At 38.5% G+C, this 25,231-nt stretch overlaps 1 protein-coding gene across 3 annotated transcripts in view; it reads right to left on the reverse strand.

The window, feature by feature from the left end:
* The window catches only part of MCC (MCC regulator of WNT signaling pathway), a 225,732-nt gene that overhangs the window by 141,997 nt on the left and 58,504 nt on the right, over nt 1-25,231 (reverse strand). The window lies entirely within an intron of this gene.

Below are 25,231 nucleotides of genomic sequence, written 5' to 3' on the forward strand. Positions count from 1 at the left end.
AATGTCTTACCTGAAAGTGTTTACAAATATCCTTACAGACACAGAAACCCATATAAATATTCAAAAATTATTTCTTGAAAAAATCCAAAGATTGTTTCCGTTTTTTTTTTTAAAAGATACATTTAAAGTGTTTTCAGGTACTGACTAACATACCAGCTATATTTCTAAAGATTTCTTTTGTTCAATGAATTTGTCATGGCATCAATATCAGCTGCTGTAGTGATATTCAGAAAACGCAACTGAAAGTTTGTTCTACCCTGCAGGGAAAGTTTGCTCCCAATTTCAACGCAGTCAGTGGCAGGATACTTTTCTTTAAAACAAAGAACCCAAGAGTAAGCCTCTGACCTCAGGCAGCCACTAACTTACACATCACGTCAACGGCCACACTTTTGAAACGCAAAAGAGTGTTATGCAGTGTGGCAAGAGCTCACAGCAGCTGAGCTGTGTCTGCAGAACACAGCTAGGACTTGGGGAGCATCAATGGGAACAACTGGCAAGTCTATACATTCATGCATCCATACAGCTCACAGGCACTATAGGAAAACAATGAGTTGAACACAGATATTGGAGGACGCATACTGTTCTGGAAAGAAGGGAAGAAAGCAAAGGGGAGCAGAAGCATGTGTTGTAAACTATCTGCCAGGCTATAAGAAGGGAGAGTAGGGACGAAATAGAACCTCAGGATCATTTCAGAAAGAACAAGAGTCTAAGATTTGGTTGGGAGTTTATGATAAACCAGCCAGGCTGCATTGAAGCAAGAACAGAAATCGTTATACTATCTATGGGGCATCATGGGAAACTAACTTCTCAAACATCAATGCCAGAACAAGCATTCCCAGCAGTGGTGAGCCTAATCACTTCTAGATGTCCTACCTGGATTCTTCACTGGTCCCTAAAGTGAGGGCAACACTGCTAATGAAGAGGGATTTAAAATAAAAGGAGCTGGGCTTTAGACTGAGCAGAATTAAAGCAGAGGCGTCTGTTGGAACAGCAGCCTCCAAAAGAGGTGGTGCAGACAGCTGGTGAATGGCAGCCTCTCAGACTGCTGAGGCAAGATGTGCAGGAGCTTGTCTGTCAGCTCCTTAATATAGTACATTTGAAACTGAAGTTTCAGCTAACTAGTGAATATAGTACATTGTAACAAAAGAATCGAGAATCTGAATGCTGAGAAGGTTCAGAAATTCCTTAAATTAAAAAAAAACCAACCCAATAATAATGAGGGCACACCACCAGATCTATCAAGATTAATTATTATTTGGGGAAAATAGTTAACTCTATGTATTTGGCATATTTTATAAAGCTTATTATACACTAATCAATTTTCTTATTGTCTTCTGGAAAGAAATACATCTTGAAAAAAGCAGAAAGCAGAGTGGCCATGAAATCACAACTCTGGCAAGGGAACTAGTATAGTCTCTGAGGCTCCTCTCAACAAAAAAAAAAAAACAAACAAAAAACAAACAAACAAAAAAAGAGCGTTTTTCAGGTTGACAGCATCCCTTTAAATTAAGCATTTATTACTGCACTTACTCAAAGCACACAAGACAAAGCTCCAGCAACTAAAAAAAAGGTTTACTTTGAATATATACCGTAAACGCAAACTGCCTTGATTATTAACTGCACTGCATTATTGTGGCTCTTAAAAGATACAGTCACTAAGACCAGAAAGACATGGTTTGTGCAAATTATGATTCCTCATGACTTGCACAGACCCCTGAAAGCCATGCTGATTATACCAGGATAGTTTTTATGAAATAAGCTTGACATTCTTGTTTTATTTCATCCACAGTTTTCATCTCTATCAAGACCAATCACTGTCTGTTAAAGAATAATTTATTCCTGTGTCAAGCCCTTTTGTTATTCTTTAGGGGATGAGTCATCAAGGGATAGTAGCTCCCTTAAATCTTTGCTTTATCAAGATAGTGAACTTGCTGTAGTCAAGAAAGCATGATGTAACCATGAAGCACAGATAAAACCTGGACAATGTAAAATAAATTCTTAATTGATTTGAGATTATAAACAGGCATTAATATAACAAACTTTTCAAGGGAACCAAGTGCCAAGGACAGATGTTAGATCACGTGCCCTAGAGTTAAAGACTCTCATCCTAAGAACCTCAGCCAAAGCTACAGAAGTACATTATTATCAAACAAGATAATTTAAATCAGAGAGAAACATGGAAACACTGAGTTTATGAAAGAACTAATTCTTTAAAAAGAAAATCCAAAATCTGCTAAAATCTACTCTGAGGGTGAAAATTCTTGTGGACCACCACCTGCTTTAAAAACATGCTGCATAAATGGATGCATTAAAATGAGTATATTTATTTCCCACATCCTTTACTGTTAGCTATATATCAGAGCAGGGATAAGGACTTGGTCTAATTACTCCCATCCCTCTTGCTTCGTTGATAGCTATGCCCTGTTTAGAAGATGCCAGACAGAACATTACTTTGGAATGCTGGGCAGTCTGGATTTTCAGTAGCAGCCAAGTCTGCTCCATGATTCATAGCGGATAAGGTTTTCAAAATACCAGAGCCCTTCAGGCAGCTGCCCAAGTAATTGCTTTTAGATTAGTATTACTACCACACTAAAACAGAATATTCATTTAATAGGTCAAATGATCAGTCTTCAAAAAGGACCAGAAATTAATCAGGATGAGAACTGGTAGAAAACAAAAAGGAGCCTTTTTAAAAAAATTAATCCTACCTACTTTCACGGTGGCTGTAAGACTTCAGATGTGCCTCTCAGACATGTTCTCTAGGGTGCCCAGTCTAACGAAGACCAGTATTTTGATATAAAGAAACAGACCTTGAGATCATCAGGTTTTAAATTATATATATAATTCAAGTAATCCTTTGGGGAAACAATATCCTTTTCTCTAGAACACTGCCAGAGAAAGCAGGGCTCAAAGGAATAGGAAAACATGAAGAAAAACATGGGGAAAAAACATATTTAATATCACACTGTTAACAAAGGAAAACATCAGTACAACAGCATGAGAAAAAGTGCATGGCATTGCTCAAAAAATCTGGATTTCTCATATATGCAAAACTGGAAGCATGGGGAAAGAGAGAGGGTAGAAACATTTCAGAGTGGCTGATAAAGCCCTAAAATAAAATATTCCACAAGCCAAAAAAGATAGTAGAGCAGTCCATTTAGACTACAACAAGGTGACGACAAAGCTAGAATATTACTGACCAACAGTTTATGAGAAACAAATGGCCAGACTCTGGAGGTTCAAATCAATTGGGCAAAGAAGGGAAAAAAAATGAAATCCAGATACTTACAGAGCATAATGTGTCAGCCTCACTTCCCAAAACATGATTCTGCAAATAATTTAGCTTAAAAAAAAATAAAAAAAAAAAATCCAAACAAAGACTGGTTCTTTCCATCAGCAAATACTTTTCCTACAGAGGACCTTCTTCTAACTTAAATAAAAACCAGCCGTCTTTTTTCCAATACAAGTGATGTTTTAAAGGGCTAAGTAATATATAGTAGATACATAGTATTTTGTGCTTCCAAAACACTGTACAAACACTAACTAATGCTCAGAACAACCCTGTAAAGGTAAATAAATGACACAAATAAGAGTAATTTCTTTTCTGATTAAATTAAGCATGGGAAGGGAGGGATCACCAAGTTTCCCCTTGCCCTGGGACAAATACACTACGTGCACTTACTGCTCTTCCTTTTAAAACAATTAGCCATTTGGAATGTCTGCTGTCTCTAATGGCTTTCTGCTCCACCTCGACTGGAATTCATGCCAAGAATCTTACACATTAAAAAAGGTCCAAATAAACCTGCTGTAATTCTTGAAAGCTATATGCCACAAAAAACAGTTGACTGGATTGCAGCTTTAGAAGGCTCAAAGATATTAAATTCCCATCTGTTTTTGCTCATGTCCTGCAGCTACCCCAGCATAAAGCTCTGTAGTAGGTCATATACGTTGTCATTTGGGAACCAAAAGAAAAGTACTTTATCTTTTACTTGTGTTCAGGTTCAATACACCAACTTTCCTTTTCCTAAAGGAATTTAAAATATTATTTTTTTCTCCATGTATGGAATCCACCCATCGCCAGTTGGTTCACAAACTTTAATGAAGTGGAATATGGGACCACTTTTAACTTTTCCCCCCCCCCAAATTACAAACAACATCTATTTTCTGGAACAGTTAAAAAAACCCTGTACAATGTTTCCCAACACACATAAAATCTTTTCAACAGAATGCCATGACACTAGTCCAGTTCTCATTCTGCCACAGAACACTTGGAAAATGCCGTACTAAAATTTGCACTGAGCTTTTTAATAAAAATAGGAATTAATTTCATACTGGTAACTTCAGCTTTCATACAAAAAACTTACTGAGAACATGTGTAGGCCTAAGTCAGTAAACATCGATCACTTGCAAGATCAGTGATACCCTCAAATGTTAGTTTGTTTTAATGTTTTACTGTGTTAACATGTGAGTCCCAATATGTAAAAAAAAAATTACTGTCTTTTATTACATCTCTTTGACGCTTGCCTTCTGCATCTAGTGCTATCCTCCCATCTTCTGTGAAAAAATAGCAAAAAATTTTCAGATTATCTGTAGGAAGAGCTCCTTCTACTCTGATTTTCATCTCCTTCCATACTTTGCCCTTACAGCAGTGCAACACTGAAGTGGAGTACAGAGCTCAAGCATCTCTATGCCTCTCCCTATCTGTGTACTTTATAGATGTCTGAAAACTATTGCTTAGACTGTGGTACCACAATTATTAAAACCATATCTCAACACCACCAGACCCCTAGTAGAAAAAATTCCATCTAGATTGCAAGGTCACATGTCTGTATTTCCAACGAATAATCCAGAAGGAATGATGATAGCATTTATACCAGCTTATACCTTTATGCTGATTACTGGAGCACAGACAACAGATAATCAGGCATAAAAGTAAGGTAGTTCAGGCATTACCTGATCTGGTATGAAGCATGCTGGTAAAAAATGAACATGTCAAAATATTTTGAACAACTCCAAAGAATGAGTACAATTTTTTTCCCTCTGTTTCCTTCCTCTCCTGCTCCCTTTTTCTCTCCCTCCCTCTCCCTTTCTCTCCCCTCTAACAGGGCTCCTAAAGTTAAATTTACTGTGTCGCTGAACTGCAGTCTAGGACCCAAATTAACGTGCACTGCAATACTAAAATTCAGCCATTGCCTATCAGGGTTCCTAATTGCAATGACAGCTTTGTAAGTGCATGGTATTTATCAGCAAACCACAAGACATTGTGCGCCCCATTGTTCTGGTGGCTCTGACAACTTACTTTGTAGGTTATATTAGTATGACAGAGAGCTTAAAAAATGCTAGTATTGGCACTGCCTCGTTTGGTTAAAAAAAAAAACAGGTTTAAGACTAAGGTTCTGATATACAAGAAATAACTTCCCACTCAAACATAGCAACATGAATCCAGGAAAAGCTTAAGAATTCAAATGAATGTGAGAAATAAAGGAAGAAAGACAAAATTGTTCCAAGGAAAAATGATTATAAATCCTCATCTAGTCAAGTAACATAAAATCATGTGATCTTTATTAGTCTACTATGAAGACAATCAATATTTTTTGCCAGCAAGTAACAACGTCAATTAATTACTTTTTTTCATGTCACCCAGTCTTAGATAGAAGTATTCTATCTACTATGACCAAAGAGAATCCTCTCAGCAGTACTACAGAAACTGCATCTTTCAGATGCTTTAGGACAGCACTTTATTGTATTTTAACAGCCATTTGACAAAAACAGAGTAATCAAAAAAGTGAACAAAAATAAAAGTATTATTTTCATGTTTGCCAACTTATAAATGGATATGTTTCAATTAGAATTTCAACGTATTGCCAGGCTTGCAAAAAAAATTTCTTGGAACATGACCTACCAAAGAACTCTATTCTCTGTCCTTTGCATTCTCTTTTTACTTCAGTGTTCATTTTATTTCAGCCCAATGAGAAGCAATGTTTTCAGGTGGCTTATAAAAATTTCCACTAAATGTGGAAGATTTTGATTTATATTGACAAACTACATTATTGTATTGCAATGACTTCATAATCATAATCAATGTACTTGGCACACAACCATAAATTGTGTAGGCACACAACCATAAATTCTGTACCACTTATTAGATTTGCTAATTAGGAGGTTGCAAGGTCTTTATCTTTCTGCATATAAAATTTTATACATGAAGTACAGCAGCACTGAAAGCAAAACACTTGGGTTAGTACTACTAATGAGCGTAGCAATGCTAAAATGTCCATGACTTCACTCTGGTTACGAAGGTGTCAGTTTATCTAGATCAATTGTTTTTCATAATTTCTATTAAAATGCCAAAGAGAAGTTAGTAGACCACCAGACTGAACAGAACTAAGTTAAACTTCAAAGCCATTCATTCTCTTAAAAGGAAACAAGAGTATTTGGTAGAATAACATCAAAACATTCAGTTATGTTTTCTTCTCTACTTAAAATTTTGTTTTCCCTTTTAAGCTGCCATAAGACTCTGGCTGTAGGCAAGGAGAGAAACAGTAGTGGCACTGGGGCTGGGGAACTACTAGACAGACATATGACATTTGCAAATTAGTAATGGGAAACTAGCTCCAAATGACCAGAACTAACTACATTCAGACACCTGTCAACTGCTACAGCAGGAAAAAGTTTTTGAATAGGAGGATATTTCAGGAGATTGCAGGAGGGATCACAGAGAAAAGGTAAAGGTATCCTCATATGATCTATTATCACTTAAGGTCAGCAGAGTAGTAATCCAACATAAAATCTAAAGAAACAGCTATTTGCAAAATAGTAATCTGACACACTGGCATTTCAGCAAAACTCAACCTGGCAATCAGCACTTGTGAGTTCTCCAGGAAAACTACTCCCCACAATGTCAAAATCTGCCAAGGAAGCTTGACTTTTCAGAGTACAACGCAGGAAAAAAGCAACTCCTAAGGAAAAACACCTAACCATGAGTTCTCCAGAAATCTTACTTTTATTGTCAGGATTTTAAGTACTGTGTAATCCTCAGGAATTCTAAATCTATGGATATACAACCAGGAGTGGTTTCAAGTCAAAGCACAGCACTGCATTATGGCTGGACCAACACCACCTGGGACCACCCTGCCCTTGCCTGTGCTAGCCTTAGCACTGTTGCTCATTGTATTTAGTTATTACACTGGTTTAATTGTGACTATTCATTTGCTACATCATCACATTAATTAATCACAGGGCAGAAACACGCCATTGTGCCAAGAGAATCGGCCCCTTTCTCCAAGCAGTTGCAGCCTTGTACAGTCAACGCTGCAAGAGGCAGGATTCCTTCCTCCTTTACTGAAGACTATCAGTGAAAACTCCAGAGGACCGTGCACAATCTTAGAGCGTAACATAAATAAAAGAGTGAGGCAGAGAAGAGGGACACGGGCACATGTCAAAACCAAAGGGATCAAGGGCAGCAACAATAAATTAGCAACTGCAAAAGGGCTGAAAGAAAGGGCAAATGAAAGCTGAGAACACACATGGCATCTAGTAAAGCTCCAAGACAGAAGAGAATGAGCTACAGGCACAGAAAACTGAGAAGCAAAAAAGCCTACCCAGAGGCAAACTATAAAATTCAATAAACATCTGCTGATTGAGCCTCCAGGGTCTACATACAACTATTATGAGGTAGGGGAAAAAGGACTGCCAACAGTTTTGCTAGCAATTTTTCTTTAAATATATAAATAGGAGAAACTATGGTCTAAAAATCCTATGTGTCATGGTCACCTTTTTTTTAATCTATTCTCTCAAAATTACTAAATCACATCTCTTCAAGCAGTGCAATCAAATCTGCTTAAAAGCTGTAACACTGTCATTCTTAAAAAGTAAAACTGTCCCAGCTCAGCCCACCATTAAAAAACCTCTAAAAACCTTTTCTATAAAATGTTTTAAGTGTAATTTCACAGCCATGCCCCAGTAAGACACATTGCTCTCTGCAAGACCAAGCGAGGCAACCAGAATTGAGTTATCAGTTTGACTAACAAGATTTCTGATAAAGCATGTAACATAATGTAATTAACAAATTGAAATGTAAGTTCTCATACACTACAATGACAGAATTGCATCAATAATGGTGTATAGCTTTTTGCAGCTCCTCAGATGAAATGCACTATAAAGTACAAAGCATCACTGTCATTGCAATGGTACTGTACATTACTGGTATTTCAAATTTAACACAAAGCCTACTCTACCAGTTTTTCTATTTATCCTTTCTGTAAAAAAGACAGGGTATTACACTTTGGCCTAAATAATACCCACTAAATCTTGGCAACTTGGTCCTTTAACCATTCCAGGATAAGTCAGATAGATAATTTAGGGTTACCAACTGTTCACAATTCCCATTCAGCCAAATAAAAACTACAGCTTTAGTGACAACCCAGTTGTATGGGAAAAAAATAAATCTAGAAAATACTGAAAACAGAACTATAACTGGACTGTGAATTAGTTCACTGACTCCAAAAGACCACATAAATTCATCACTTTAATTTCTCAGTAATGCAATGGCAAACCTGGTTTTGATGATGTATTTTCAGTTGTAGAGGAAAGGAAAGGCAAGTCCACAGGTGGTACAAAATAGCTAAAAAAACCCTTTCAAAAATAGTTCTAGAATTCCTGAGTGTCCTCTTATGTCTTTATCAACATTTCTTATAAGTAGGGAATATTTTCTTTTTTTTTAAATTTAAATATTTTACATTATCATATCCATTCATTATCATTCCCATATATATAGCACATTTTACCATAGATATTGTATTGTTCTGCAGCAACTTAATATTGCTCGTTTGTGAGTCTGCAATTTTTTTCACATTAAAAGCCATTAAGCTCTGGTGATGACACATGAAAGACACCACATGACCATAAGAGCATAGCTTCAGTTTAAACAGTCAAGAGAAAAATCTCTGCTGTTAGATTTATAAAATGAACACTGACTCGGCTGCCAGAATGATGCCCTGAAACCCCTCTGAAGTCATGCATCAGCAATAATGGCAAATGTTCACAAATGAGAAACTCATTTAACTTCTTATGACAAGTTCGAGGATTGTTTTCTCTAACCATCTTCCCACTTCTTCCTCCCCTCTCCCAATGGATGCTAGCTCCTGTTCTCTGCTTTTCCCACACTGTAGAGTACTTCCATCCTGATTGTGCCAAGTACCAAACTGAGTGTTCATGTAGCCGTGATAGAACAGTGGTGTTAAGACAGTCCCTTCCGTGGGAAAGTAGAAGGGGATTACTAATTTTTAACTTTGTTTTAATCCATTAGGAGCTGTGCTTATAAACTCTGAATTAACCGGAGTATGAATGGATTTTGATCACTGTAGAATTTCCTGCTTCTCAGAAATAGTGTCCCATTAGTTGCCAACAGCAACACATAGATATGCCAGATAGGTCTGTCATCTCCAGGGAACTTCGTATTATGGAGTACAAAACAACCGTGACACCTATGCCCACATCAGGAATTATTCAGATTCTTGTTAGACTGAATTTACTATGAATATGTCTTCGAAATGGAAGTTTAATTTCAAAGCTGATTTAAGTGAACAAACTGAGCTGGATTCTGGATTAACAGCAAACTCATCATCACTAGAAATTCCCACATCACTGCATTTCAAAAACAAAATCTAAATTTAAACTTCCCTATTGCGATTTCTGTAGTACTGCCTTTTCAGATCCTTATGAAGGCAGCAATACATGCAATAGAACATACAGAATGTCAATATCTGGTAAGAACTAAAACTGCAAAATTCTTCCTTTGTTCTCTTGGAAGGAAAACTACTTCCATGAAAAGCCACTATAACTTACTCTAAAAATTAGCAGCAAGGGCACAAAGAGGAACAGTGGAAAGGTTTGCCTCTTTTCTTTTTCTTTTTTTTTTTTTAAGCAGTATAGGTCATCCCTTGTAGTAGTTTGCCATTTTTTGTTTGTTTGGTTTTTTTTTTTAAAGCAGAATCATGCAAAATCCACTAGACCCTAACCACATCATTCTGCAAGCCGAAATGAAACATTTAAATAAACTGACAATTTCTGATGTCTATTTCTTTTAAGGAATTAATCATGATAGGATACTACTCTCTCTTGCCACTCCAAGCTAGAGAAGTTTCTGACAGAATTAACTTACTAAATGTTCTTCAAAATGAGTATTCTGTTTATTCACAGAAAGTTCCCTACTGCTTTTTTAAATTTTTTTTTTTCCTTTTTTAGTTCCAATATATACTATCCTCCTATCATCTTCAAAGAAACAGAAATACTATTTTGTCACTCTCATGACCACAAGATCATGGAGTTTGGGATCCTGAGGGGAGAGAGGAGGGCAGAAATCAAGATCACAACCCTGGATTTCAGGGGAGCATGCTCTGCCTTCCTCAAACATCTCCTTGACAAAGTCCCATGGGATAAGGTCCTGGAGGGAAAGAGGCCCAAGAAAGCCAGTTAATATTCAAGGATCACCTCCTCCAAGCTCAAGAGAAGTCCATCCCAGTAAGTAGGAAGTCAGGCAAAAACACCAGGAGGCCTGTGAATAAGGAGCTCCTGGCAAAACTCAAACACAAAAAGGAAGCATGCAGAAGGGGGAAGCAAGGGCAGGTAATGTAGCAAGAATACAGAGGCATTGCCCAAGCATGTAGGGATGAGGTTAAGAAAGCCAAAGCCCAAACGGAATTGAATCTGGCCAGGAATGTCAAAAGCACCAAGAAGGGCTTCTGTAAGTAGACAGGTGACAAAAGGAAGGATAGGGAAAACGTGGGCCCACTGCTGAATGAGGCAGGGGACCCGGTGACACAGGACATGGTAGAGGCTGAAGTACTGAATACCTTCTTCACCTAAGTCTTTACTAACAAGACCAGCTTTTAGGAATCCCAGGCTCCAGAGACCATGGGGAAAGGCTGGAGCAGGGAGGACATACCCTTGGTGGAAGAGGATCAGGTCAGGGAAGACTTAAGCAAATTGGACACACATAAGAGCACACCCTGATGGGATGCACCCACAAGTGCAGAGGGAGTTGGCAGCTGTCATTGTGAGGCCATTCTTGGTAATCTTTGATCGATCACAGTGACTGGGAGAAGTGCCCAAAGACTGAAGGAAAGCAGATGTCATTCCTATCTTCAAGAAGGGCAACAAGAAGCACCTGGGGAACTACAGGATGGTCAGCCTCACCTCAATCCCTGGGAAGGTGATGGAGAAACTAATCCTCAAAATAATTTCCAGGCACATTAAGGACAAGAAAAGCATCAGGGGTTGTCAGCATGGCTTCACCAAGAGCAAGTCATGCTTGACCAACATGATCAGCTTCTACAGTGGCGTGATGAGAGGACAGCAGTGGATATTGTCTACCTGGACTTCAGGAATGCCCCTGACAGCATCTCTCATGAGATCTGCCTAAAGAAGCTGCTGATATATGGGCTGGATGAGCAAACAGTGAGGTGGACCAAAAACCAGCTGAACAGCCAGGCCCAGAGAGCCGTTATCAGTAGAACAAAGCCTGGCTGGGGGACGGTAACTAGCAGTTTCCCCAGGGGTCATTACTGGATCCAATACCGTTGCATATCTACATTAATGATCTGGATGACAGGGCGGAGTGCACCCTCAGCCAGTCTGCAGGTGACACCAAACTGGGAGGAGGGGCTGATATGCCAGAGGGTCCTGCTGCTGTCCAGAGGGACCCGGACAGGATGGAGAAATGGGCCAACAGGAACCTCACGCAGTTCAACAAGGGGAAGCGCAAAGTCCTGCACCTGGGGAGGAACAACCCCAGGCACCAGTACATGCTGGGGGACACCCAGCTGCAAAGCAGCTTGGCAGAAAAGACTTGGGGGTCCTGGTGGACACCAAGTTGAACGTGAGCCAGCAACATGCTCTTGCTGCAAAGCAGTCTAACGGTGTCCTCGGCTGCATTAGGGGGAGTGTTGCCAGCAGGTCAGGGGAGGTCATCCCTCTCCTCTGCTCAGCACTGGTGAGGCCGTAACTGGAGTGCTGTGTCTGCTGCTGGGCTCCCCAGTTTGAGAGAGACACAGACATACTGGAGAGAGTCCAGCAATTGGCCACCAAGATGATGAAGGGACTGGAGCATCTCTCCCAGGAGGAAAGGCTGAGAAAGCTGGGACTGTTCAGCCTGTAGAAGGCTCAGGGGGATCTCATGAATGTATACAAATACCTGCAAGGAGGATGCAAAGAGGACAGAACCAGGCTCTTGTCAGTGGTGCCCAGTGGCAAGACCAAAGGCAATGGGCACAGACTGAAACTCAGGAGGTTCCCCCTGAACATCAGGAAACACTCTTTCACTGTGAGGGTGATCCAGCTCTGGCACAGGTTGCCCAGAGAGGTGATGCGAGTCTTCAAACTTGGAGATATTCAAAAGCTGTCTGGACATGGTCCTGTGCAACTGGCTGTAGGTGACCCCATTTGAGCAAGGGATTGGACCAGATGACCTCCAGAGGTCCCTGCTAGCCCCAACCATTCTGTGATTCTGTAACAGAAACTGAAATCTCATTACTGAAGAATATGATCATGTAACATTCTGAATGAGATATGACACTTACCTATACCTCATTGGCATCAATCACTAGATTTGAAACTGTTTAAATAAGACATAAAAAGAGATTCAGCGTAACACACAATACAAAAATATAGGAAGTTAAAGAAACTCTCACAGGAAAGGAGAAAACCTACTTTCATAAGAAGCAATTAGCATATTTATTTCCATTGCAGAAGGGGTAGGTATTGAAATTCAACCACATGGAGTTTCACAAAGACGACAACTATGGGTGTTCACACGTATTCAGCCCTGTAAAATGTGAGACAGAAACTGTACTTTTTAAAAAGCATGAAAAAAAAGTTCTGTGTTTGCAGAGATCTCTCACAGAGTAACTAAATCAATACAGATCTCCATGCCATCGTGGCTTGACTGCTATGAATCAATATACTTTTTTCTACTTTGCACCACAGGGAAGATATCCATCAGCAGAGGAGGAGAAATAGAGATTCCATCCATTCTGAAAACCAGCACCTCATAAGACAGAAGAAAATCATCATTGGAAATATTGTAACAATTTTTTTCCTTCACGTATAGCAGTCACCTCAATGTTGCTATCATACTGGTATCATTCACAGCAGTTAACTGACGCATCATGCTACAGGCAGAGATACATTTTCCCTCAAAGATTTAATTTATTTACTGATTTCATTGAAAGAAACTGCATGCTTATTTAGCATGGGTCAGACCTCCCAGCAGGCTAGTTATACCTGGCAGAACATTGACTTCTAGGATACCAAGCATCATGAGAGAATCATTTGTTCCTACAGGAATCAGATTACCATATATAAAAAGAAAGAACCAGCTGATGAACAGGTAGACCACCATGAGTTTCAATAAAAGAACCAAGTATGTCTGCAAATCAGTTTAAATAAAAAGAACCACCTAAGTCAGTAAATCAGACAATAGCAGCATCAGTAACTTGCAAAAATTATGCTGTACTATGCTATGCAAGCAAAACAAAAAGAGATGAAGGGACAGAAAATGAACTTATCTCAGATTTAGCAACAACAAAGGACAGTCCTCAGCACACCATTCTTAATTGGGTACCTGGTCTTTTCTGCAGATGACAATAACCACTTTGGTTTCTGTATGTGGCTGCAAAACCCATCTCAAGCACACTAGCCCCAGCAGTCCAGGAAAGGATGATACAGCTGACGTGCCACTTGAAGAATGGTAGTATTAACTCCAACTACAGTTAACAACAAGCTAGATTCTACTACTAAATACCTGGCAACAGTTTAAGAGTAAGCAACCTGTGCAATTTAGGTAGGATGCAAAGTGCAAAAGATTATCAAACTAGATGGATTCTGCCCTCTGAAGGGTAACTCTTAATAGCAAATAACAGTTTGGGGTAGGGTTATCTCAGTCTCTTGTAGATGAAGTTCAGATAACATAACGTCTTTGCAAGCAAATGACAGATTTGGGCTTACAGTCTGCAAAGGATAGACTTTGCAAGATAGGCACCTGTGCTGTTTTGTGGGATCACCAGCTTCATCCAAACCTCTGTAAACATGGTTCAGAAGGGCACCGAGTTGTCAATGAAATAATTTTGGACTTATCACATAGCACAGTAATGATCTTATATTTCTCTGCCATCACAACCACGTATCACAGTTCTGTGTTGACAATTATAATTCCGTCACTGCAACTAAGTAATTTAGCCTTTTGGAAACATTTCAAAAAGTTGCTCTGGCAAATCAGAAACCAGAGGTGCCGTTATGATTCTAGCAAACACTGAAATATCCTCACATTTTAAAATGTATAAATGGCCTATTTTAAAAACAGTATCTCATTTCAGTTATCAGCAGATGGCCATTCTCCATAAGCCTGATGCAAATTTCTACTTTGTGATGTGTTACATTCTAGTGATAGCTTGGTAATCTGCAATAAAATCCAGCAACCACCTGCTGGAGCATTTCCAAAATTCTACAAAGGTTAGTGATGGTAATTTATAAAATTTAGCATGCAATCAATAATACTACAAACAACCAGTTTTTAAAAAAAGAAGCATTACCATGGTTCAAAACCCAAGAGCTGAAACTTAGAAGTGCTGGATTTACAATGTTAATACAAACATAACTAAAAGCCTCTGCACTACTGTATTAAAACAGATACTACAACTGCACAATGTTTTTCCTCTGCATAGATGGGAAGCCTGCATGTATTTCCTATACCCACATACATTCAGGTCTGGTCTCTCCTTGCTGGGCTTCTTCTCCATTCTCCTCTATCCCCAACTTTTTGCTCCATGGCCCACAGCCAGGTCTCACCCATACTCTCCTCAGCCACCCTCTCTCCCCAAACTCACAGGTCCCCATTCTCATCTCCCAGAGACCTTGTAACATACACAGCTTCCTACCCAAGGAGTACTCCTGTGACCTCTACTACCCTGTCCTTCTGTTAACACCTCCGCACTTCAAGTCCTCGTTTCTCCTTCCAGTCCACTTTCCAGTGTCCTTCATACCTGCCAGGCAGAGTCCACTCTCCCTTGTGCCTTTTCCTGATTTCCAGGTCCAGCTCTTGTCCTTTACAACTTTAAATCAGAACGCATGATCTTCAGAAACTGACAAGGCTGGACTGGACTGTTAAGAGTGGGAATTATCTGGAGCCAGAAAAGAGCAGATATCTTGACAGCTTGTCACAGTGACTGTAGCCTAAACCAAAAACCCAGGGAACGACTGTGGAAGACTTCCACTAACCTCTGAGATAAAGCAAACTTAGCGAAATCTTCACTGTGGAAGCTCTAGCTGCAGTGATCTAGACAAAACTTGTAGTGAGCACTTACAAACATTTTTGCCTCCTTCCATGAATACCTTCACAAGATCAGTTAAAAAAAAAAAAAAATCACATAAATGCTAATACCCTGGGAAATTCCATTCCTATTGCAAACCTGTGTGGCAGCAAAAAGAATCACCACATGTTCTTGTACTTTTAACGTGAGAAAGCTTTGTCTGTTTCACTAGCTTCATTTGTGGAAACAAACATAACATTTTGTCTGATAATCTTCCCAAATAATTCATCCTATGAAAGACTGCAATTTCAATGGTCAAAGTCTTGCAAAATGTTAACTCTGTCATTGCATTACAATACAAATTTTTAAAAAGATTTATTATGAAGGCAAGGCCAACCAAAATTTTGGAATTTCCTTAATGACCACACATGTTTAACACACAAAGGCAAATCTAGTATTTTAACAGGAGTAAACTATTTCCACCTTATTTTGTTCAATGTTCTATACTTTAATAACAAAAATTGTGTTTATTATTATGGTAGCAGCCATTAATAATTAACTGTTCTTTACAACGCTTTCTCATTTAGCTAAAAATAGTGGAACAACACAAGCACAAACAAGCAATGACACGCTCACACTCCAAGTAGAAAGCTCTTAAGACAGTAAGTAATGCCAGTAATTCTTCGGTCATCACACACTGACCACATTTTTATCTGCATTTAGAAATATTTAAAACAGAGACATCTGGATACTGCAGAAAGAAACATCTGAACAAAGTTTAGTTATGTTTAAAAACACAAATTTAAACATCACAAGCTTTTCTGCTTCGATTTCAGGTTCACCTCCTAAAGCTAAATATTTACATACATATTGTTTTAAAATATTTTGTATAATACAGGCTTCCACTGAGAGAAGTAGCTTTTTCAAAGTGCATATCAAGGCAGCAGTTCAACAGCATAAAGCTGCACTCCAGACAGAATTTCAAACCGTGAAACAGAGAAGTGGACTGTGGATGACTTAATGCCACTGTGGAAACTGTTACCTGTTACCATGATTGCTTCCAGCTCGCATAATGTATCTGTAATGCCAGATTCTGAATTCTACTACAACTCTTTGCTGACATCTGAGTTTTCATTATAAGCATCTTGGGATCTTTAAGTGACTCAAATCATTATTAATTACACACATTCAAATAATGACCAGCAGTCCCACCACAGCTTCACCATACTAATAGGAAACAATCCTTAGTTTAGGAGAGTTTACAGTCAAGGCAGGCAAGGCAAAAGATATCCACATAGAAGCAGGGAGATTTACTCAGGATCAGCACAAGGAGACACAGCCCAAGTCCCAAATAGCTCTGGTGCCATCTCTATTCTACCACTAAGGCCCCTCTTCAACCAAGATGCTGGTTTAACATCCTACCTGAAAAAAAAATAAATGTCATCACAAATAGCAATACTGAAAAACTGAGGGAAAATAAAACCAATTTTTATTTTTTTCTCTAGAATTTTAGATACCAACTACATGCTTCTAAAAGCTTTGACTTTCTAAAAAAAGACAATACTCTAGTCAACTTTACTATCTAGGACAAAAATTTATACATAGGTGGGGCATATGTAAGCATACTGAAAAAATACTTCTTTCTGCATTTCTTTAAATTTGGCAGGACTGAAAAGATTTCTGTCAATTAATATTTTAATTCCGATGACAAATTTTCATGTATAATTACAACAACAGAGTTGGAACATGTAAGCTGATTTACAGACTCTTAATGAATATTTCTATACATTGGAGAAGGTAGAAATCTAAATCTTCAGAAAATATAAATCATTTATGCAGAAGGTTCATTTATATGGCAAATCCTGACATGGGACTGACTAATGCAGACTGCCACCAGTGTCAGAACACTATCTTCACCAGCACCAGATCCCCATACCAAACCTCCATCCTTCCATCACAGAGAATCTTTGAATTCAGACACCATCACATTTCCCTACAGAGTACATAAGTAGGTATATTATTACTACATGTAATAGAAAAGCTCAAATAGGCTTTTCCATGCTATTTAGGAAGCAGAAATTCCCAGCACAAGTAAAACCTGCAACTAGAAAAACTATACAATGTCATAAAGACAATAAACATGAGGAAAAACACCATAAGTGACAAGAACACATATCACATATCAATCATTTATCAAACTACTCAGAGGTCCAGAACAAAAATACCTCATTACACCCCACCATAGCTGTCCAATCCCATCACAACATCTCTCTCCATGTCCCCTCTTCACACATACATACAGCATAGATACTTCTGCCTTTGCAAACATTAACTCTGCAATCTTTGGATTCTTCTTTCAGAAGCTTTTGTTTATGTGTTCCTTTACAGACTACAAACCCATAGATTGCAAAGGAACATACAAAAATACCTTCCGAAAGGAGAATCTCGCAATTGTTCCCAGACAGCGCCATGTCATGGTATGTCCAAGTCTGATCAAGGACGAAAATACATTTTTCTTTTCCAACACAGGTTGGAAGGGGAGGAGGGAAAGGATGACGATCTTTATCTCCAAAAATCTCCCAGGAATGAACTCTGGCTTTTTTATCTAAGAATAAAAACGATCAAGTATCTAAAAGCATTTAGAGGATCCAACACATTGCTAATGTTACTTTCACAGCATACATTTGTCCGAACTGATTTTTCGGCCCATAAGGCATTTTTCAAACACGATTTTTTAAGAGCAAGGAATATTAAAATATCAGGCAGATAAGTTACATAATCTCTGACTTTTTTTTATTAGGAGGCTGCAAAAGAGCATTATCTGTGCTGACAGTGTCTGGGCATTTTGACTAATCTTTTCATAGTGCTTCAATTTAATAAAGTCCAAGCCTGGAACATACTCTGTGCCTGATAAGCAGCTCACACAAATCCACAAAAAAAATTTTCTTTGAAGTCACTACATTTTAACACTGGAAAAACCATGCATCAGTCACACTGTAAATTACATACGTTGATCATGCCAGAGCCCCCTCAGCTCGACTATGGTTTCGCATTCATGTTCTAACCCATGTTGCTAAAATCAGCAGTACAGGCACTGATAACATAACAACAAACTTGTCTTTTAAAAAAACACAGATGTCCAAAATACTCCAGAAAAGCTGACCTTCCCATTTCAAAGGATGCTTTCACCTATATAATTTAACATAAGTTTTCAAAATAAGCTATAAAAATAAATTAGATTTTTCAAAGACATAAATAATCTGTAGTAGATCTATGAAATACAGCAGAAGTGTATCCAATCTAAATGTTGCATTCAGACTTGATGATCATTATGCAGGAGCACGACCATTAAAGTTTCCCACTGAAGTCTTTTCTTTAAATTAGGAGAGATACATCAATGTAACTGAGACATACAGTAACTCTTTAGATTCTGTAATTATATTTCACATTTACTGTCTCAACACACTGCAAGACAACAGTACAGGAGTATGTTGGGTTTGCAACGTTGACTAGTACTTCATAAAGCCCGTCTGAACCAGGAAAGAGGAGAGAAGTTCACCCAAAGAAGATCTGCAAACTACCTCAGCATCTCTGAAGCAATAAAGCTGAGACCACTCTTGTAAGGCTACAGGTGTTATTGCTACCACCAGATCAACGCTTTATCCAGATCCCCACTAGAATCTGTTTAAGAAAGTTCTCCTTAAGATACTTTGATCTAAGCATACTGGGTTGCTGTGCTCACTTTTCTAAGACTTTAGCAGTTCACAAACACTGTTCACCTTTTTGGTTTGACTACTGTTACCAAAGAAATCAGTTACACACCTTTTTCAAGGTTAAAATAATTAAAAATATTTTTAAAAATTGACAAATGTGTTTAACAAACACATATAAATGATATATGTTTCTTTTCTGAGTTAAGTAAATGTGGCCTGTCCACCTGTCGAATCCACTAATCATAGTCCAAACTGCTAAAATTTTGACATTTCCAATTAATGTTTTATCCAAATTTAGGTTAATATGACGTGTCATGATCACGAGTTCCTTTTAGTCTCCCAACCTTTCCAGTGTCAAGGTTGATCCTTCCAAGATTTTACCCATGGACATCCCTATCTCTAAATGTCATGAGTCAGGTTAATAGTACCCTCGATGATGTGGCAGCAGGGTAGGGGTAACTTTACTAAAGAAATAAGTAGCAATACAGCAAAAGCAATAAAAAGACAAAACATCAACAGATAATTAAGTTCTTACAACAGATCTCAAATGACTCACAAACATATGTACATTATCAACTGATGTAAATAAAGCTTTCCTTGAAATACATCGTGCAATTTTTTCCTGTCGGGAACTTGAGATTCCTAACGCTTTTAACACTTTGTAATTCCCAGAATACCATCTTCCTCACGCACCCACAGGGAATCCCTTATATTTAATATTTTTAGCATTCATTAATTCCCAAATTTGATTTTTAAGATGACAATATTTCTTTACTTTTTCTGCCGCCGCATCCGCCAATGATGACAATTGACTTTCGTATCGAATTGTTGTATCGATAACCACTGCCTGGTCTCTTTTTCGAGGTTAAAATAATTTAAAAATATGCCATGTTTAGTATTTGATAACCACATTCCACTCTGTTCTATTGCAGGGCTGCAATATTTTAAAGGATTAACAGTAAGGATTTATCACACTTCCCAAAACATCTTCTGACCAGGGAAAACATACACCTTCTCTGGTGGCAAGATGCAGTACTCTCTTCTGTTACAAGCTGCATACACCTTTCACACTGAAGGCCAAGACCATGTCCAGTAGCAGAGATGGAATTGCAGTAGGAATTGGTGTTTACCTGCTCACGAGAAGTACTGGAAGTATACTGGCATGCTTGTTGCATGGCCAGAGACCATTCAGGAAGCAGACGCAACATTAGGGTGACATTTACTCGCTGACTGTCTTAATGAGAAGACTACCAAACCCAGGAAGGTGAAACAAGTGTTTGAGATTTAAGCCTAGACTTGAATGTGTACCAAACCTGTTCCCCATTCCATCAGTGCTATCTCCCTACACGTATGTACAGTGTGAGCACAAGCTAACACTTGCTCTAAAAGAACAGAGACACACACGCGAAAGTACCTCAGGGTGGGGATTGCCATTGTTGAGCTTTTCCCTTGCCAGTGAGGCTTGGCTCAATATCCTCCTCTTCTGCTGGTTACCCACCTCACCCCACAAGTCCCCTCAGATTTACTGGCACGAAGTCCCTTTTCCTTCTGTAATTCTTCTTCTATGTCATTTTTTCCTCACAGTGTTAATTTCTAAGTATAGCAGCAGCGGAACACAAATCTTAAAAGAAAGTGCAATATTGTCCAACTGTAAAATCATAAAAAAAGTCAGAGTTTAAGCCTTTCAAACTTGGCTCTCTCCTTACTTCTTCACATCTGGTATTACATATAAGATTTTGGTTAAACCTTTCTTATGAACTCACTATTCTGCTTCCTACACAAATACAAACTTTGAATCCTATCTTCCCTCCCCCTCCCAAATTTTAAATACCCTATTGTTAAAATAAACAAACAAACCAGTTACTCATTTTTCCAACACAAATACCCCATCTGTTTATTCCAGTCAATGTAAAGGGTTAAGAAATATGTAGCTGTATCTAATGCTGCAAGCCACACCATTCACATTCTAAACCCTTGACTTCCAAGCACAAAGCAAGAAGCAGAAGGTATAAAGTATGAACCTAAAGCAGCATAGTATCTTCTGATTTTGCTGTGCAGAAGGAAATATATCCTTTTTAGATGTTATACACCATCAACTTATACAGCAAGTGCTAAAAGAACACAATAAACAATCACATTATACAAATCATCTGCATCTAAAGTGCTGAATGTATTGCAATACTGTAATGCCAGCCCTTATCCCACAACAAAATCTCTTGGGCACAGTTTTACCATCAGCAAGTTCACAAGGCTTACTTTAATGAAAATTATATCTGAGAACATAATTTGGCTCTTAATGCAAGGATATAATTTAGCCCTTAAGTATACAACTGAGAAAAATATAATTAAGCTCAGTACTTATATTTCCTCCATGTTCCTACATTACTAATTTAAACTGTCCCAGAATTAGTCATGGGCATAACTGCTGACCACATTTAGCCCAACAGGTGTAGTAGGTCAGACCACAGATCTCCCTACCTCAGCACACCTTCTCAACAGTGGATGGCCAGGGGAGTGTATAAGAACAAAGCTAGTATGCAGAGATACTTCCCCAGAATGCAGGGGCTTAAAGCCAGGTAGTGTCTTCAAATTTGGAAGAAGAAGAAGAAAATATAGATTAGACAATCCAGCTCATTCTAGATGAACACCCCTTTCTGCAGAAAAACTGAATGAGTATGTACAAAGCATGTAAATTCTGATATAAAGTTTCATTTTTAACTATGTAAAAAACAGTCTGTAATTGCAGTTTCTGTGCACCGAACAGTTTACCTGTACACGTTTTTCAGTAACGTTCAGGATACTGGCTTTAAAAATATGCTTTGTGATTACATTAAAGGTTTACAGTATTGTATGACTAAAAACCTGAAGGGATCCAAAGAGCACTTACCTAATTTGGGTGTCATGTATTGCATACAAATCACATCCTTCCTTGATCAAGCCTTAAAAAGCAAACTCTGCAAATGTTAAGCCCTAATATTGACAGGAGAAGGCCCATTTCATAATAATGGAACTGAGCTTGGCTGGACACTGTATTTATTTACAAAAGTACCAAAGGCTGTTGTGCATCCTCATGGAGTACAGCAACAGTCATCTGCAAATTCTAGATTTTTTTAGATTTGCCTCTCTTAATGTATCATATATTAAAGAAAACTCCAAACATAACACCACCACCAAGCTAACCTTGCTATGCAAGAACAATGCTTCTCCTACCTCTCTATGCAGTTATGACACACTGAATCTACCACATACAGCACACTGGCTAATCTTTCTTTCTCTGGAGAGAAGAAAGAGAAGGTTGAAGGGAGAGAAAAGCAGAAGAAATGGGGTAACATGTACTGATACACATATCAGCAAACAACAGCTTGAACTCTGGAGCTAGGGAACCACAGAGCATGAGTTTTGCAGAAGTCTGACTGACCTACGACAGAAATCAGATTTTTGTTCTGCTTTCTGCATGACCTTTAGACAGGGGCAGGGGGAGTAAATAAAGACTATCAAGCTCTCTGTTTACCTGGACAAGAGTTTAGGAATAGCAAACATCAACCACACACAAGTTTCTACAATCACACTGTGCCTTGAAAAAAAAAAAAGCCTTAATTTCTTCTCATTTCCCAAAGAGTGATGTAAATGTCAAGTAGAAAGTTTCAATACAAATGGAACGAGTTGCAATAATTTAGTTTTCTATTTCGTTTAATGCATCCATTCAAGAATGTATTTACTATATCTTCAGGGCTTTCTAGTTTTCCTGTTAATTTTAATAACAGTAGTTTCATGCCTAGAGCTCCATGTACTGAGATACAGAGATCAAGGCACCTACACCAAAACCCACTGTGCATCATGTGAATCATGGTCTTTCTTGGTCTGTTATCGTATTTGCCATTCAGACACACACACTGGTAGCAGCCCACTGTGATGTGAAAATTTGAGCTGACTGCAGAGATAGCGGTGCAGGTGAAAACACACTAAGACAGCAGTCATTTAATAAAATTGCTATTGAACCAGTTTCAAATTTTTCCATTGTTCAAATGAACACAATGCTACTGTCTTCCATTGATCAAAAATAAACACAGCATGCAGAAAACATGACCAGAAAGGAAGGAAAAGGGGGAGAGCATGATGAAGAGGGGAGAAACACAGGTATATAAACCGTAGGTACAGCCTTTACCCAGGGCTTTCCACCTTTGATTACAGCAAGCAATACAGTACCAGTCACCAATAGGAAAAGGCCTAACATGAGCATACAAATTACAGGGAGTTGGCTGAGTAATTAAGGGTTAGAGGTGAGCAACTAACTGCATCTTCTCCCATATGGGAGGTGGAATATGATGCTTCTGTAAGGCCTCCATATTTCATTCAAAACACACTGTTTTATCCAAGACCAGTGCTGAAGCTGACCCGGCCTTTTCAATGACTCAGGCTAAAGCACGCTCATGCAAGCGGCTCAAATCACAAAGATGAAGACTAGCAGCAAAGAAATTATGATTAGCAGCTGGGGAAAGTTCCCTGGTATGTCTGCAGTCAGAAAGGGGCCTATTTCTAACTCTCCTCTAGCACTAGAGTACAAACATGAATTAAGTATTAAAGTAAGCTTGTTGGAAAAAAACAAACAAAAAAACCCAACAAAAATGGTGCATGGTGCACAGTCACAGACTTCTTTCAATATTTCCCATATTAAAACATCAGAAGAAAAAGATATTTCTTACAACAAAAGTCTTACTTTGTGGATGTGTGAAGTAAACTTCAATAGGTAATATTTCAAGGCACCAGTGCTACCAGTGAATACTGCCTACTCCAGATAACAACCCAAGTATCAAATCTTTGCGACACTCCATGTTTTACGTGATACTGCACAGTCTTGAAAATTAAGTGTTGAGGGGATAGGAAGCAGTGATCAGCAGGCCATCAATACAACCGTAGCCAGAAACACCATGGCAGACTCCTACCAAAAGCAACCCTGGCTTTTATGCTGAGTTTATGAACTCCATTTATGCTGCGTTGCCAATACACAGTTTCAAAAAACTAACACAGAGTTAAAGCAATTGAACTCTTTTGTATTTAAAGGATGAACACATACAAAATTTCTTTCACAATTTCTTTGCCCAGTCACAAACCTGCTGTTGCTCTTGCATGGCAGGGTACTATACTTGCTTAGGTCTCACAAGTTTACTCTGCTTCCCCCCACACTGTTGTCTGCCTCACCAACTTACTGATTTATTTTTCCATTCTATACCTCAGTGTCAACTTCCTCTGTACAATTAACTCCAGAAATTGTTAACTCTCTCATTCTGCCAAGCATATCTTACCTAATACTCCTAAAACTCCAAACACATAAAGTAAACAAAGGGTATGTTGCAGTAAAAGGTGTATCAGAGAAATGGGCAAAAGGCAAAGAGAAGCATTTCAGTTAACCCGGGACAATACAGACTGCAGATTCAGTTTTCTACAAAATTACCTTAATCAAATGCTTGGGAATTCATAGCATAACTAACTTAGCAGTTCTCAGTAAAGCCCATAAGGATGACATAGCTAAGACATTTCAGTAACTGACAAAATATGCCACTGCTAAAATATTTATTAAGAATTTGCATTAACATCTGATATGGCTTTAATTTCAAAATTATTGAAAACAAACACACAATCATGTTACACAAAACCCAGGCATACCCACAACTATAAGAAATAACGGCTTACTATGGTTTCCAATGGAAAAGCAGAAAGTTTCCCATGGCTTGTTTTCTTTTAGGCAGGGAAGGAAAGTAACCTAATTCATCTAACCTAAGGAAGCATTACTTTGGCTAAATACAAGCAAACACAACTTCTGCCAATGTTGTTGTCTTACCAGTAAATATTTGTCATCTTCCTCTCACCCCACCTCCCTCCTAAATTAGTCACCATCTGCTTAATCTCAAGTGAGATCTCCGTATTTCACCTACTGCAAACATGAATGTTGGGTATACACACAGCTCTTGGGAGGAAAGACAATCTCTGCTGCAGGATAACAGAAAAAATGTCTCTACATGGTTACAGTCATTTGCTTTTCACCACTTACTCTGCGTAAAGCAACAAAAAAGTTCAGGTCATTTCCTGACTGGCACAGCAAGTTATAGCAACATACACATTCTACTAATTTTTAATTGCGTTTCTTGCAAACTGAAAGCCCAAAAGGGGAGCGTTTCTTTTTAAAGCATAAAGAAGGGCACTGAAACTGCTTAC

Source organism: Haliaeetus albicilla, chromosome Z (genome assembly GCF_947461875.1).
Source record: "Haliaeetus albicilla chromosome Z, bHalAlb1.1, whole genome shotgun sequence".
NCBI lineage: Eukaryota > Metazoa > Chordata > Aves > Accipitriformes > Accipitridae > Haliaeetus > Haliaeetus albicilla.